Here is a 17,442-nt window from a genome sequence, read left to right as displayed (position 1 = left end):
AACACTGGTAAGTGTTGGAACTACCCCCGAGAGGAGTCCAGGTGAGACGGCGCTCTAACCCGAGTGAGGTCGCCTCACGTCTCTTCGTTGTGGACCGGCAGCTACCGTCTACAAGAGGGCCCAACTGTATTCATCTGTGGACCAAGGTTCTGTGGGCACCGTGTTCAGCACTCTGAATTCTCCCAAGAAATCGTTGGCCAGATGGGATATCGCCAGCGGCTCTCCTAACCCCCCCCCCCCCTACTGACTTACAACCAGCGGGACCCCCTTTAGTGTATCCAGCTATAATCATTAAGTACCATCGCTATAGTTCCCTAAAGAACCAGGTTGTATACTTGCTTCCTGCGTAACCAGAGATTGGACATTCAATGTTGATTTGCCTACGAATACTCATTTGCCTTACAAGTGCATTCAAATCATAAATGTCATTACGTGAACGTTGTATATACCCTTTGCTATATATTAAAGATTCGACGGATACATTTGTGTGGACTTGGTTTCATCAGGTGGGAAAGTGTTCATCATATCTATATCATGTACTGTGTGGCCAGTAGTTAAAGTACATAAAGCGGTAGTGGTTTAATGATACCATACTTATCAATACAGTCAGGGAATTGTACCCCTCAGTTACACACTGAGTGACAACCCATCCTAAAAGAAACAATATCAAATGAAAGTAATAAAACAAAACTCCTACCCTCCAATCCCTCTGGACATGGTAACTTAGGTGAATAAAATCACTTTAACTCTTATCGCTCTGCAAATGACTATGTGTATCTTTAATTCTAACCTGTCCTCCTATGTGTAAAAATATATCACTCGCTCACACCACAGTTTCAAGCATCCACTGAAATCAAAACATCCAGACATGCACTCACACGCCACTCAATTCATTTCAACCTTGTCCTCTCAAACATACATCACCCATACTATAAACAATTACTTTCAACCTGCCCCCACACTTGTTAATCAATCAACATCCCAACAAACAATGTTAGTTTTGTTCTCCCAACAAACAATGTTAGTTTTATTCCTCCCTCTTCTGCTCTCTCATCAGGCTACCACAGTCTATACTCACATCTGCTCCTCTTCCCTCACTCCAAAGACGGACTGGAATCCATCTTTAATTCAGACCTATCCATGCCTTCCAGTGCACAGACAGACCCAAATATTCCTTTACCAAAACAGTTAACATTCATAAGTCATAACCCCAAATGAATGCCTACTTTGATTTCCCACACTCACTCACCAACTGTTCCCTGACAAACCTTCCACTGTCTCACCTTTCTGTCACTTCCTGGCCCCCGGCCCCTTACAACCACTTCCTGTCCTCTGTTGTAAAAATAGCCGGTCATCTGTTATCACACTTCTCCAACTGTTCTCGCCTATCTTCACCTCTGACCTCTCTCCTGTTGCAAAGATAGCCTAGGTCCCTTCTGTAAGTGTAACAGCGACCATAAACAACAGGTTTACCATCCCCCCTTGTGACCTATAATACAGTCTCCCCTGAGGCCCTGTCGGCCCTTGGACCTACAAAGCCCTATCATTTCCTGTAATCAACAAAGGGTTAATCATCGCACACAAATCATCTATAATAACTGCAAAAACACAATCTTACATCAAACAAGTCCCCCGTCACTAAATTATCCCACTGTGACCCCAGGACTTGCAATCAATCTTAACATAATACATCAGCCTATGTAATCCAATGGCATTAAAGAACACATTAATGAAACTGTTTCCTAACACAGACAGCAAGCCTTCACCAATAAATTATAATCTCCTACAAGTCGGAGGCTTGTGTCAACCTATTAACAGTGTATTAAAGATTTCCCGCTCAAGCATCTCAAAATAATTACCATTCTATACAGACTTTTTCTATACAGATCTTAAAATCCCATTTGTACATGCACAACACACACCTAAGCATTTCTATCAACCACCACTCATTAGAAATTAAACATTATTATCAGTTAAGTTCCAATCATGCTAAGACTCAAAACTATAAACAGGATATTCTGGGAACGTTTAGCCCCGTACATAGGTGACATGTGATTATAATGTAGATGTATTAATCCCCTGTCTAATCACCACATGCTGCACCTACTCTCTCTATTTTGCTACAATAATTTGTAGTAACACCACCAAAACCACTCCCAGAACCCTGTTTACAACCCACAGAATGCACAATATACAAACACAACCATTTTACATAATGCAAAATATACCCTTACCCGTTATCCATCCTCTGAGCGAATTAATATGAATGAACGCATTGCTCCACGTTATACCGTGCATGCGCAGTAGCGCAAACGGCGCACACAGAACGATGTATCGCAACAAAGCATAATTATTATCATAAAACACTCCGTTTCAACTCAACACAATGCTACGACAACCACCGCGTCCTTTAACCCTTCCTAAACATCATTTTCAAAACTCGAATCGTAATATATGTCGCTCGCAAACACACAAAACAACCGCACGCAAGCTAACTAGCCTAGCCAGCCCCAGCGCCACCCAAGTCCTAGGTCCCACAATATGACGTCAGAAGCGACCAACTTTTGCAAATAACTCCCAATCAACGTTATTATCACACAATCGCTTCACACACAAGCATCGCTCACTCAACGCCACCATGCCGCTTCTAACCATAATATTGCACGAACCCTTTCCATGGCGCTATCTCCCAAACTCTCATACCAGCTAACCCGCTAGCCAACCCAATGCGACGTTCAATGCCCTCTCGGGAGCCGTGCCTTTCGAGATCCGTTCATTCATTAAATCCGCTCAGTACCAATCCAACTCCAAACAACTTACACATGCCTAAACAACTACTTTAAAAGAACAAACCTTTTGTAAAAGAATTTAAAAACATTCTCATATACCAACGCCGTTACACAGACCAACACGAATCCTTTCACCTACCCTTCTCTCCGCCTGGCTCCGTAGTACGGGACATTCACACTCTCCACTCAACACTATGACGTCATCATGCAGCGACTCCTTAATATCGTACACAATCGTTACCGCATCAATTATAACCCTCAAAACGGCCACAATCTCCCCAACTTACGCCTCGATTCGCTTCTTAACAACAATTGCCGCCACAGTGTTTCGTCAATTCTTCTCACATTGTCGCCGTAACGTCCCTAGGTTCACCGCGGCTCTTCCACAGAGCTAAGCTAGTTAGCCCCAATCTCCAATATGACTCGCCCCAGACCCATGGTTGCTAGTCATTAAAATATCATAATAATACAACACTAAGCTCTCACATTTCGTCAATCATTCCTAACCATAGCCATCATTCACACATACCTCGCGCGACTATTAAAAACGAGATTAAGTGCAACCGTTCGCTTTAATTTTACCGAATGTTCAAGTTCACAACCAGATGTTTTGAACCGAATCGCTACCAAGTACTAAATCAGTCTTTCAACCGAATTGTTATCAAGCACCATTGTTCGCCCTTTATTACAGCGCACGCGTCTCATAATATGTTTGGTGTGTACGTATTAAATAGGATCGCCTTTGACTTTCGGGTTTTTGTAATCCATAAACTCAAATTGTAAGACAACCCCCTCGCCATCTTGATCCATTTGAATATGTCCTAAAGCGGGCATAATTCTCCATTTAATTCGGTCGATAGTCACTGCAGATACCACGTCCCGTCGAATTGACGTTCTCCACGCTTATCCCAGAATACCATGTTACAACCTCGTCTTTACCAGCTAGCCCTCGCTCATATTAATTGTGTCGTTTCCTTCCTGTAATCGCATAACACCTCACCTCTTTAACACTGATCTATTTCGCTCTTAATCATTCTGATTTACACGATCCAAATGACGTTGAATTTGTGTGTTTAACGACCCCATACTTCGTCCGAGGGACCCGTCTCCACGCCGGCGCCCGTTTGAGTCACGGTTACCTAGCGCAGATCCTGTCCCACCCAACAGTATAGACACATAATCCCCACATCGCTCTGATATGTAAAAAAATAGCCAACCTTATCCGCGCCCGTTCTAGGTCATACTGAAATAGGTGTTTTCACTACCCAAAATGCGCCCAGTTAAATTGCCACTCTAGACCTACCGCAATCACGATTCAATAAATGTTTCAATCTACTGCAATTCAACGCTTTGATCATGCTGTTAAACAGTCGTTATGCTCCCCCCAACGCCCACATATTTAATACATATGAGGTTTCCAACTTTTTCATATATTCCTATGAGGTTTTAACTTTCCATGAGGCTCCCTCCGTTCTCACCGTGGAACCAGGATATCCTGTACTACAATCACGGTTCTCTCATTAAACTCCTTACCTTACCCTATAATCTTTTCTTTAAGATCTGACTACTCCGCATTACCCATTAATGTCCATAGCACTTCACAGTCCCGCTTCCTGCATATCTGTGACTATTCTCCGTTCTACCGCTCCACGCCTTTACCTTCTAGTAAATTACCTATCCCTAACCTATCCCCCTAAGCTATTATAAACCTCAAACGAATAGGCTGGGAACGGCCTCCTGTGTCCGAATAAACATCCAAACATCAAAAGCCCATGTTTGCATGTTTACTGCACAACAAGCGCGATCCCTATACCTTTGGATATTCTAACCTAAACTAACCTAACCACCGCTCCCCCATTCCTGTACGCAAAAGGCCATATTCACCATGGGTCCCAACTAGTGGCGTACACAACCAGCCTTCATCCTGTCCTTCTGTCCTCCATCCAGACAACAAACCCCTGCCCTGTAACTATCCTTATTCAAACGCAACAACCCCCAGCTCTTTCCCTGCACGTCCCCAACATACACGCAAGGTCCCGGCACTGAGCAACCAGCCACAGAGACCTCACCGCACATCTTCAGAGGGGGCATAACAGGGTGGGTAAGAACGGCACCATTTCTGTAGTATATTCCTACAGAATCCTACAATAATCTAAGGTTATTGTAGTACAGTACAATGGGATTGCTTATCTGGAAGGAGGAGAAAGGGATCATACGTGATAGAATTGTTGGTCTCCTCATCTGACTTAAAGCAGATGAAGAATAAACGTGTAGCCAGACAAACCAGAACTATAGTTCAACTCAACATTTATTTGAGCCAGGGCCAAGAGTGAATAAGAGGTTGCCTTTCACATACAAGGATTATCAGAAAACATTAACATGGCTGCCGTGTACAGGAATCAACAAGGTTTGCATCTCAAACCCCAATATGTACAGAAAACAGTCACTCGTTAACATAATTTGAACATACATTGACAATACTGTAAGCCCTTTTTGTATATAAGTAAGCCTGGTTTCTAAGCTAAGTGTACATTCTATTCTAACCAAACATGGTGGTTCCATTCGGCTTACTTACATTAAAACAGCTCAGCAGTAGTCTCTCGTGGGGAGCGGTTGGAGCCGCAGACCTGGGGGGGGTCTGGGCTCCAGAATAACACTATGTGGGCCCTTATATCCTATAATTTCTAGCCAATAATAGCACATTTTACTAATATGGTTGGTCCAATCCAGTGTCTTCTTGTGGGGGGGGTTGGTTCTTGTCTCCGGGTGGGGTGGTGTGATGTCAATAGCCCCCTCCTTTGGGCTATGGCTTCTCATGTTTGGACAGAGAGGGGGGCCTGCCTATGGCCCCCGTCGTTGTCGTCCTCCAGTGAACAGAAGGGGGGTCTTGGTGGCCCCCGTCGATGTGGTGGATCTTGACTTCCGTGAACAGAGGGGCCTATTACCATACAGTACTACAGTCTCGTGTGGGGGTGGAGAATGGCTCTCTGTCACCCCTGTATCCATCCATATTTAGCACTGAAAACCCACTCTGCTTGTTGACAGAGTAGCTGTGATGACTTATACCAGAATTCTATAACAAGAGTGTAATCACCCTTCCTTTCATGTGACATTCTAAATGGTAGTATTCTTTGTAAGTTACCTACACCAACCTTTATTTACCAGATAATATAACTGTGATAAATATACCAGGATTTAGAGTGAGTCACCATTTCGTCTGTGGGGTGCAACTTATTTACCTAGTCTTTGTTGTCCCCTGATTACATTAGCTTGAGGGGCTTTTTATGACCTGTAACTGTTCTCCTACATACCGTTTGGGTAAGCAGTCTTCTTATGAGCGGGGGTTGGTGTGGAATGTCTGTCTCTCCTACATTATGACTCTCTAATTATTCACACCTATTAATTATGAAATTCAACGTCAATATTTACCACACATTTTATTAGCAAATTGCAGAATGGGTACAATACAGTACGGCTCAATACACACAATTGTTAAGGGGATGCAGACCAGAGAAAGACTTTCGTTTTGTTTACATCAGGGTCTCCCATTTTCAATTCATCAATTCATGTTGTCATCATCTTTGGACTCCAGCCTTGGACCAGGTCGGTGTGCCGTTGCAATGGCCAGGGGCTCCGGGAAGTTATTCCTCCCCAGAAGCTCAGGAATCAGTTGAGACATAAGATGGGTGACGTCTCTCTACCCTCGGTAATGTTCACACAACGCAGATTCAGAGCCCTGCTCCTGTCCTCAGAGTTCTCCCCCTCTGTGAGCAGATAATCCATGGTTGTTGTTTTTTTTTGCTGTTTTATGCGACACACACACACACACACACACACACACACACACTGACACACACACAGAAACTGTGTAAGCGGGGCCCTGACACACCCCTGATCACAAGACCATTGTTGATTAAAACCTGTTGATCAAAGGCTGTGTGACTCAGACCATCATCTTGAAAATAGGGGCCAACAGTTTAGATATAAGAACGATGTCTGACCGTTGCTAGGGACGCAGTCTAGCCCAGACTGTTGTCATGGAGGGACCTATCGTTTCTACCTATTTACTAATGCATATTTGGTAACATCAAGTTATTCTCTAGATATCCTTTTAACAACTGTAATCATAGGCTTTATAGGTTTTCATTGCATTATCATTTCATAATGAGAGAGAGAGCGAGAGAGAGAGAAGTGTAAATGAAAGAGAGAGAAAATGTTTGTGAGAGAGAGACAACGTGTTTTATTGAGTATGTATGTATGTATACCATTTTCCATTGTCTCTCTTTGTGCTTGTTGTGAGTTTTAGTAGTTTTACTTGACAAAGTAAACAAATGAGAGGTAGTTGATGATGAGAGAAAGTCCTGAACTATGTAAAAGAAAACATCTTCTATCTATGAATCACAGAAAAATAGACACTGTGTAGTGATTGTAATGGTACATAATTCACCCACGGAACTATTGTTAGGAACATTCTAGAACATTAGTTCCGCCCGAACATTCTGGAACGTTGGTGATGATGTCACAGTAGAACATGCTGGAACGTTTGTGATGATGTCATAGTAGTTCATGCTGGAACGCTGGTGATGATGTCATAGTAGGACATGCTGGAACGTTGGTGATGATGTCATAGTAGAACATGCTGGAATATTGGTGATGATGTCATAGTACTACCTTCTAGAACCTCTAACATTATTATTTAAGCGGTGGCAGGCATTCTGTTTAGCTTTCTAGTAATGTGTTGTATCTTGTAGTTGTGCTGATGAATATTAAAGGAGTTACCTTCGGCTTCGTGACACCGCCTCAGACTCCTGTCTCTCAGCACCACACACTGCCTCTTTAAAGCGACTCCTCCCCTGGACAGCTACAACCAGGAAGCACCTCCCACCCACACGATCAGAGTTCACTCTTCCTGAGAAAACAAAACTTAAGAGTGTCGTTGTCTTTGTAGAATAAAATGGCGCAGCAAGGAGTTGATCTGTACCGGGACCAGTGCTGCTGTTGTATCTGTCAGGATGTACTGAAGGATCCGGTAACTATTCCCTGTGGACACAGCTACTGTATGGGCTGTATTACAGACTGCTGGGATCACGATGATCAGAGGGGGATCTACACATGTCCCCAGTGCAGGGAGACTTTTACTCCGAGGCCTGTTCTGAAGAAAAGCAACATGCTGGCTGAAGTGACAGAACATCTAATGAAGACAGGACTCCAAGATGCTCCTCCTGATCACTGTTATGCTGGACCTGGAGATGTGGCCTGTGATTTCTGCACTGGGAGAAAGCGGAAAGCCCTCGAGTCCTGCCTGGTATGTCTGACCTCTTTCTGTGAAACTCACCTCCAGCCTCATCATACTGTAGCTCCGTTAAAGAAACACAAGCTGGTCAAAGCCTCCACACGGCTTCAGGAGAACACCTGCTCTCGTCATGACAGGATTCTGGATGTTTTCTGTCGTACTGATCAGCAGTGCATCTGTTATTTGTGTTCCATGGATGAACATAAAGGCCATGATACAGTCTCAGCTGCAGCAGAAAGGACGGAGAGACAGAAAGAGCTTGGCATGAGTCAGCAGAAAGTCCACCAGAGAGTCCGGGAGAGAGAGAAGCGACTCAAAGAGGCCAAACAGGCTGTTGATTTTCTCAATCGCTCTGCTGATAAAGCAGTGGAGGACAGTGAGAGAATCTTTACTGGGCTGATACGCTCCTTGGAGACGAGGCGCTCTGAGCTGAAGAAGGTCGTCAGAGCCCGACAGAGGACCACAGTGACTCAGGCTGAAGAACTGCAGAAGAGACTGGAGCAGGAGATAGCGGACCTGAGGAGGAGAGACACTGAGCTGGAGCAGCTCTCACACACAGAGGACCACATCCACTTTCTACAGAGTCACCCCCCCCCTCTCCAGTCCCAGTGAGTCTATAGACTTACCCAGCATCAGTGTCCTTCTTCTCCTGTACTTTGCAGATGTGACTGAGGTTGTGTCTGAGCTGAGAGACAAACTAGAGGACGTTCTGAAAGAGCAGTGGCCCAGAATCTCAACAACAGTGAATGCAGTTAATGTTTTACTGCCACCAGAGCCCAAGACCAGAGCTGACTTCTTACAATATTCCTCTCAGATCACACTGGACCCAAACACAGCAAACAGACATCTGTCTTTGTCTGAGGGGAACAGAAGTGCAACATATATGCAGAGAAAGCAGTCATATCCTGAACACCCAGAAAGATTTATTGAATGGCCTCAGGTTCTGGGTAGAGAAGGTCTGACTGGACGCTGTTACTGGGAGGTGGAGTGGAGTGGAGTGAAGGGGTTCGTGTAGCAGCCTCCTACAAAGACATTAGTAGAACAGGCACCGGGGTGGACAGTGGATTTGGATTAAATTCTAATTCCTGGGCTTTATATCGCAGTCCTCCAGGTGATTACATCTTCCTCCACAATAACAAGTACATAACAGTACCGGGCCCCCTGGTCCTCCAGAATAGGAGTGTACCTGGATCACAGGGCAGGTACTCTGTCCTTCTACAGCATCTCTGACACCATGACCCTCCTGCACAGAGTCAACACCACATTCACTCAGCCTCTCTATCCTGGACTTAGGTTAGATTACTTTGGGGAGGCTGAGTTTTGTGAGCTGAAGTAGAGATCAGTGACATTCAGTAAAGTTAGTTTGATTGGATATTTGCATATTCTCCTGTTTGATTCCCATCTTCAATACCTCTGTTCCTTTTGTATGTGGGTTAGTCAAAATCTTTATTTTCATACTCTGGGTAGGTTGGACAACAATATGCAACCATTGTATTTGTATTTGATCACCTTTGGTTATTTTGGTCATTACTGTGGGATTTGGGTCTGTCTCTTCTCTTAGGAATAATGACCATTCATTGAATCTTGTGCATTTTGTCTTTTGTTCTTTTATTCTTACTAAATAAATGTGGACATCTAAACCCAGAAGGACCCGTGTGGATATTTTATATTTGATAGATCCTACTGTCTATCTAGAAGCTCATTGTTTAATGTTTTGTAAATGTACAAAATTTCTAGAGATTTTTAGTTTTTAATGTATGTTTTGTAATCTGTATATTGGCTTGGTGAATGATGTGTTGTTATGGTTGTATTAATTGTGATACTGCACACGATAACCATTAAATATAAGGATCTTGAATACAAGGTCTAGTGGTTTAAGCCCTATAGTCAATACAATGATGAGAGATCTTTGGACGGGCCATTGTAACACTTGGCAACTCTCACTGATTTACAGTATAAACTGGTGGCAGATTGGACACCAGATGGCGCTATTCACCAAACAATCATTAGACTCTAGCTTGCCCTCATTAGCAGGCACCTCTCTGATGTTGTCCCAGTACACCGGTGCTGTGCTGGTAAATACACAATGACATGATACTCTATTTGCCAACACAATGAACCCGGAAATTTTAGAACCACCAAACTTTTATGATAGATATGGATAGTATGGGTCACCAGCACTTAGAAACTGCCGGATGCTAAGTTGTACATGTTGGGCAACTTTTTTATTTGCATAATCACCTAAATGGACAAATCTCGGAAACTACTTGATCAATTTCAACAATGTTGGAGTGGTTTTGGGGGTTATTCGGGATGCTGAATCCATTTATGATACTCAAGAGTTTCGGAATTGCAATATTTACTGGAATTTACCAAATTTCAATTTCAAGAGAAATTCTGCTGAATAATATTATGGGGAAACTTACTCCTTGCTTACAAGTCTTGGTTATCAAAGATAACCTACTGTAACCTACTGTAAGCTTTAAGTCCCACATTAACAAGGTGACAAAAACATAATTCTTCCACCTTAGAAACAAAGCTAAAGTACAACCATTTATAAATCAAAATGATGCTGAAAAACGGATCCATGCCTTTATTCCAAGCCGACTGAAGAAAATACTTCAGCTTATTCAACTCTCAGCTAGGCTATTACACTGGCTTCTGGTAACATTTAGAATTGATTTGAAGGTCCTCCTCCTTATGTACAAAGCCCTAAATGGAACCAGACCAAGCTATATTGGCAATTTTCTTGTCAACTACATGCCCCCAAGAACACTACGATCATCTACTTCTATCATCTTGTATTTTTATTTTCTGCATTGCATTTATTCTGTCTATTTTATGCTCATTTGATGTATTCTAGTGTATTTTCTGCTGTGAAGCACTTTGGGCTGCAATTCTTGTATGGAATTTGTACAAATAACGTTTATTATTTAGAGTTATTTGCTACCTCTATCTAGCAGGGCTAAAATTATTTGAAATGGTTTTGTTAACCCTCCTGTTATCCTCAAATTGACTTTACACTCTTTATCCTTAGGGACATTTTGACCCCAGCATGGTTAAACCTCCAGAAAATGATCATAATCAAAAGTGTTACCCAAATGTATGTTTCAGGTGCTTCATGTTACTTTGTTGATTACCTAAATAACCATTTAAATAAAACATTATCCCTACTCCCCCCCACACATCCAATTATACATACATAATATATATTATGTTGTTCAAGTGGGGAGTGGGCCCATGATAACTTTCCGTTTTTGGAAAGTAACGTGTCTGCTTGTGCATGGTTGAGAGACAACAGGAGCATCTGCACTAAGGGTCTCATTCTCATCAGAGGAGGACGCCTCATAATCAGGGTCTCAGACACATTCTCTCCTATGTCACTTTCACCTGTGTCATCCTTTGTCATCTGTGACAAAACTTCACTGGCAGAAAACTTTTTCTTCAAGGTCATTTTCAAATTAGAGTTTAGAAGGCTGCTATGCAAGCTATGTTTGCTCCTCCCCTATGTTGCGTAAAGTTTAGGTAGTCACAAATAACAATATAAATACAGTCCGGGATATACATTCTAAAATATATACATTCTAAAATATACAGCCAAAAATATACAGTAAAATATACAGTAATAAATGTAGGATTTTCTTAATAAAAAAATAAAAATAAAAATAAGAAGTCAAAAGTCCAGGAAGATTACCAGAGTTTGTACTATCACTCTGTGGTGAGGCAGTGAGGCACAGTGATGCGTTGTATACTCTGATGGTTGTTGGAATTAAGGACTTCCTGTGCCGTTCAGCATCTAGGGAGTCTTAATCTAACACTGAACATGCTCCTTCTATCATCAGCCAAGTCTGTGTATAGCGTGTGGGAGGGGTTGTCCATGATGGAAGAGTCTAGCTCCACTCCCACCATGTTACTGGCCTTCCTGACCAGCTTATTTGTCACATATAAGGTACATGTACATTACAGTGAAATGCTTGGTTCTGTATGAGCCCCCTGAGATTGTGCTTCAGACAGTAAAAAAGTTAAAAAAAAATCAAGACCAAACACTATACAAAATATACAAACTAGTACAAGTACACAATGCAAACAAATGCAAAGATGAGTTAGAGAGGTAGTGCAAATCTTTTACTAATAAATAGATACAATATGGTGTAGTGTTAAAAAGTGTTTAAAGTGAATGTTAAAGGTGAGTGTTATTCCATACACATGGAATATGTATCTTGATACGATAGAGGGCACACATTGTGAAAACAAAGAACAATTTACCGCCTAATAAAGGCCTTGTACAGAGTGTTTAGAATGCCCATTTCTCCTTGTTAGGGACCAAGCAGTGAGACAATGAGGAAACAGGAGTTGTAGATGAAAACTGGGTTTTTATTTACCCACAAGGTGCAAAACCATTGCAAACCAAGAATTTGATCACTGAAAAAAAAAGTTTGTTGGATTTACTTGATTTTAATGTGTACATTGGTTCCACATGATCAGAATATGTCCAACTGACATACTTTTCCTCGTTCTCCTTACTTACTTATTGCTTGTGAACCCAACATATTGCATTCACATTAAGATTACTTAAAATAAACATGTTGATTCAACATATTTGTCGTTACAGTAAACACAATTTAATTGTGTAATGTTAACATATTTTAATGATGTTCAACACTAACTCCAACTTGATTTCTTAATGTAAATCTAACTTGATTTGTTCAAAACCCAACTTGATTTCTTAATGTAAATCTAACTTGATTTGTTCAAAACACAACTTGATTTCTTAATGTAAATCTAACTTGATTTGTTCAAGTTCATACAATCTTACATGTTTTGACATTGACAAAAAAGGCAAAGAGTCAGAGTTATGTACCAAAAATGTTTAACATTTTATTGACCATGAGGTAGGTGAACAACAGCAGTGGCTATATATAGTCAATATATAATAATAGATAGTCAATGTTTCTAAAACTGTTCGGGACAGTTGACTATCAAAGTTGAAATACAAAATACAACGAGTAAACCCTGCATCGACAGGATATAAATACTGCTGGGAATGTAACAGAATCTATCAAGTAGGTCCAAGCTTTTGCATCACTACGATTAAGGCATCATAACACATTAAAACACATTTTGCTGGTTAGTGTTTGTCCTTGTATTTAAAGATATATCCATTAATTATGAATTGATAGCCCAAGTACATTTCCATAATGTTTTGAATTGGTTAGTGAAGAAACACACTCCTCAATGTCAGTTTCAGTATTTAATAAAAGACAAAGATGAAGACACCCTGAAACAGACAAGACAACACACTCAGCTGACAATGTGTAACATGAATACATAATAACACTATGGTAACACATAAATATATATATATCTGTATAATGCATATAATATAATATATATAATATGTATGAACAGCAATAGTGCAATAAGCATCTCACATGAATGAGTGAACGAACGTATCTGCCGCAGGCGAGTGAGGGAATGAGGACTAAGATGGCCGCTCAGTAATAACAGCGCAGTTCAAGGCATGTCCGGTTGGGTGCTGGTAAGACGCTGCCCCCTAGTGGCCGGCGATAAACTCTTCATCCCCCCCAGACCGGAAAGCTAAGGGTAGGAATAGCTTAACGGTCTAAATCCTGTATCCAGCTGCCGGACTCGGGCTCGTAACGTGCAGGCGGCCTCCTCACGCGGCCCGGCCGAGTAGGCAGGGGCAGCGTCGGCGGCGACCGTGGCTCCGGAAGCGGCGTGCCCAGGAAGGCACCGGCAGGAGCGGTGAGGTCAGAGGCCGCCTCATCAGCAGGCGCCGTAGGGAAGGCGCCCATAGCCGAGTCGTGGGGCTCATCAGCCGGCTGCTGAGTAAACCCCTGGGGCATCGCGGGCGGGGGCTGACGGGTGGGGGCCGGAGTGGGGACAACGGGTGGGGGCAGACGTCCCATTGCAGTAGGTGGCGGCGGCGGCGCAGCCGACTGCTGATGGGCGCAGGGTGTGGCCGGTGTGTAGGCGCGGAGGAAACGCCGGTTGCGCAATGTTAGGCGTCCCGAACCGTCGACCCTGACCCGATACTGGTCGTGGCCCAGTGACTCCACCACCACCCCTGACCTGTCCCATTTGTGAGGGCTCGGGCCCTGCTGGTTCTGGAGGAATACTCTCTCGCCAAGTGCCAACGGGCGGAGCGGTCTTGAGTGAGTCCCCAGAGACTCGGTGGTACGGGACATACGGGTCCAAAGGGCGTCCTCCTTTGCCGCCCATGCCTCGCGCCACAGCAGGCGGATATGTGGGTTCGAGAACTTCTCGAGGCGGTTCGCGAAGGAGAGCGAGCCTCGAAGGGGGCGGCCGAAGATGATCTGCGCTGGCGAGAGGTTGCAGTCGGGGTCAGGTGTGTTTCTCAACTGCAGCATCGCGCGCAGGAAGCGGTCCTGATCAAGGCTGCCCGACGGGGCCGGTGTTGGACATCAGGAGGCGCTTAGCAGCCTTCACCGCCACTTCTGCCCTCCCGTTCGACTGTGGAAAGCTGACGGAGGATATACGGTGCTTGACGTGCCATAGGCGGAGGAAGTCCTCAGTGTGGCTCGCCTTGAATTCCGGACCGCCGTCGCTTGAGAGCTCCTCCAGTACGCCGAAGGTGGCGAAGAACGAACGGAGGTGTTGGACCAGGCCCGCTGAGCCTGCCAGGGCAGTACCAGCCGTAGAGCTCAGGACCTCTACCCAGCCCGAGAGCCGGTCCCCAACAACTAGGTAGTGGCGGCCCCCATAGTCGAAGAAGTCCGCAAACACCGCCTCGAACGGAGTGGATGGGGGTGATGATGGCAGGGGGGGTGTAGCCGCCTGTGACGGAGCATTGCGGTTGCAATCTGCACACCCGTCCCTGGTGGCTTGAATGTCCCCTGACATCCCGGGCCAGTAGACTATCACTCGGGCATGCTGCCCCATCGCTGAAGTCCCCTGGTGGGCGGCGTGGAGATGCCGAAGGACTCTCTCACGGAGGGATGGGGGAACCACGACGCGGTCCTGATAGAGCAGGAGGCCGTCCTGTGCGTAGACGGACTCACAGACCGATGACAGGCTCGCCAGGGCGGGGTCGTTGACGTCAATTCCACCCTCCTGCTCGATGAGGCGGAGGAGGTGGCCAAGGCCCTCATCAGCCGCTGTCTCTTGTGCGAGGAGGGGCCAAGAGACGGCACCAAGCTCTCGTGCATCGTCACGGATGGAGGCCATGAGTGCTGATTCCACGGCGTCAGGCTCGCTCGGCAGCCACAGTGAGATGCCGTTCGTCGAGCCCGAGGGGGAAGGGTGCCTTGAAGTGGCGTCAGCGGCATAGTTGCTCTTGCCAGGCAGATGCACAATGTCAAAGCGCCACGGGAGGGTGCGCTGCTTGAGTCTAAATAGACGCGAGTTCGTAATCTCATCCAGCGTGCGGTCGCCAAAGATCTTCACCAGCGGCTTGTGGTCGGTGACCACGACGAGGTTGTCGGACCCCTGCGTGAAGTACCGCGTCTGTTCCAGACCCCAGGCCACGGCCAGGGCCTCTCCTTCGACAGCCGCATAACGCTGCTCCGCAGGGGACAGGAAACGCGACCCCGCGAGGGTGATCCTCCTGGACAGCAGTCCGGTAAGCCCGAGGCACAGTGACAGTGCTGCTGGAGCAGGAAGTAACCAATGCCGAGCTTGGACCAGTCAGGGCGGAGGCAGGTACGCTTCTGCATGTCGTAGATCTCCACGCCTTCACGGATGGCCCCAATTATGGCCTGCTTGGACGTCTGGAACGCCTCCTCCAGAGCGGGGGACCATCGGAACACACAACGTGGGCTGAGGAATGGCTTGAATGGAGCCATCGTCTCACGCAGCTGGGCATAGTTAGCCACCTGGTTAACAAGGCCGAACCAGCTCCTGATATCCGTCGTGGAGCCCGGTGTAGGGAAGTCCCGGATGGCGTCCAAGTATTTCGGGAGTGGTTCGATGGTGGACTCCGACACCCTGAAGCCAGCGAAATCGACGCACCTCTCCGCGAATTGAAGCTTATCCGGGTTCAACACGATGCCCGACCGGCCGACACGCGTGAGGAAGTCGATGGTCCTCCACCAGTGTTGCTCCAGGTCAGTGTCATAGTGGATGGTGTCATCCACACAGCGTTCCTTGCGCTCATAGTCCGAGAGGACGGCGTCGAACCGGCGGTTGTAGCCATCCCCTGACGACAGGAAGCCCTGTGGTGCCCTGGTGTAGCGCCAACGGCCGAAGGGTGTGATGAAGGTAGTGAGGTGGCGATCCGACTCACGCAGGGGGACGCTGTGGTAGCCGTTCCAGGCATCCGTGACGGTCTTCCAGGTGCCCTTCTGGACGCGGCGTGCGAGGTGGAACGGAGACTCGGTGGCGAAGGTTTCACGTTGGCAGAACTTGTTGAGGGGGGAGAGGTCCACGGTTCTGCGGGGGGAACCGTCGTGCTTCCGAGTGACTACCATACGATGGCACCACGTGACAGGCTCGCCGTATGGCACACGTTCAATGACCCCAAGGGCCTCGTCCCGCAGGAGGTCATCGTGGACCCTCCGCTGCCAGTGTAGAGGCACGTTGGCCGCGGTGTGGCATGCCTTGGGCGTAGCTGCGGGGTCCACGTGCATCTCGATAGGCGGTCCTTCCATGCATGGCAGTGCCCGATGAGGGCAGGTGTTGAACGTCGACGAGGCATATCTCTCGAGTAGCCAACCTTTCATCCGGCCGTTGTTCTCTGGCGTACAGGGGAACGGCAGTGCCGCGGGGCGCGCGGGGGGGACCGTGCGCTGGGGGCATGAGCACTGTGCGTCCTGGGGGTCACCTGGCCCTACGCAGCCGCCGTTGGTTGACCTCGTAGCATTGACGGACAACAGCTGGTCTGGCGTGTCAGCCGTGTCAGGGCCGCGCCTGTCCCTGGGCCCCCTTCTAACGTCGTCCGACGGGAAGCTCATAGGCAAGAGGCAGAGGTTGAGCAACGACTCGTAGGAGAGGAACATGGCCCGGACTGAGCTGCTCACGTATACCATGGAACGGCAGGACGTAACGCGCCCCCCGCTGCAGGTCGTCGATAGCCTAGCGAAGAACGCTCCCTCGATGGCTATGGGGGATCGATTGGCGGCTGACAGGCTGAGGCTGACGGGTCGCAGGTCGTCCTGCGTGAAACCGCAGGACAGGAACCGTTGGCTGGGCCCCGGTTGCTGGTGCCATCCCTCAGTCCGACTGGCATGTCCACCGAGATGGTGATCAGTGCTCGGGGGTGGTCTCTCAGCCTGGCTCGTTTCCATTCGCCCTTGGAGAAGATGTGGTGCTCGAGTCTGATAGGTGCAGGCCTGTTGACACAGCCATGCGACGTAGGGGCGTGGCGTCGGCGATGGCTCC

At 46.4% G+C, this 17,442-nt stretch overlaps 1 pseudogene across 1 annotated transcript; it reads left to right on the top strand.

Moving 5' to 3' along the window:
• Window positions 1-7,743: 7,743 nt before the first annotated feature.
• On the top strand, window positions 7,744-9,418 carry LOC311229485 (tripartite motif-containing protein 16-like; annotated as a pseudogene). Its single transcript has one exon. The product of its transcript is annotated as a tripartite motif-containing protein 16-like (transcript).
• The last annotated feature ends 8,024 nt before the right edge of the window (window positions 9,419-17,442 follow it).

Source organism: Notolepis coatsorum, assembly GCF_963971535.1.
Source record: "Notolepis coatsorum genome assembly, chromosome: 6".
Lineage (NCBI taxonomy): Eukaryota > Metazoa > Chordata > Actinopteri > Aulopiformes > Paralepididae > Notolepis > Notolepis coatsorum.
This window is presented reverse-complemented; position numbering and strand designations above follow the sequence as displayed.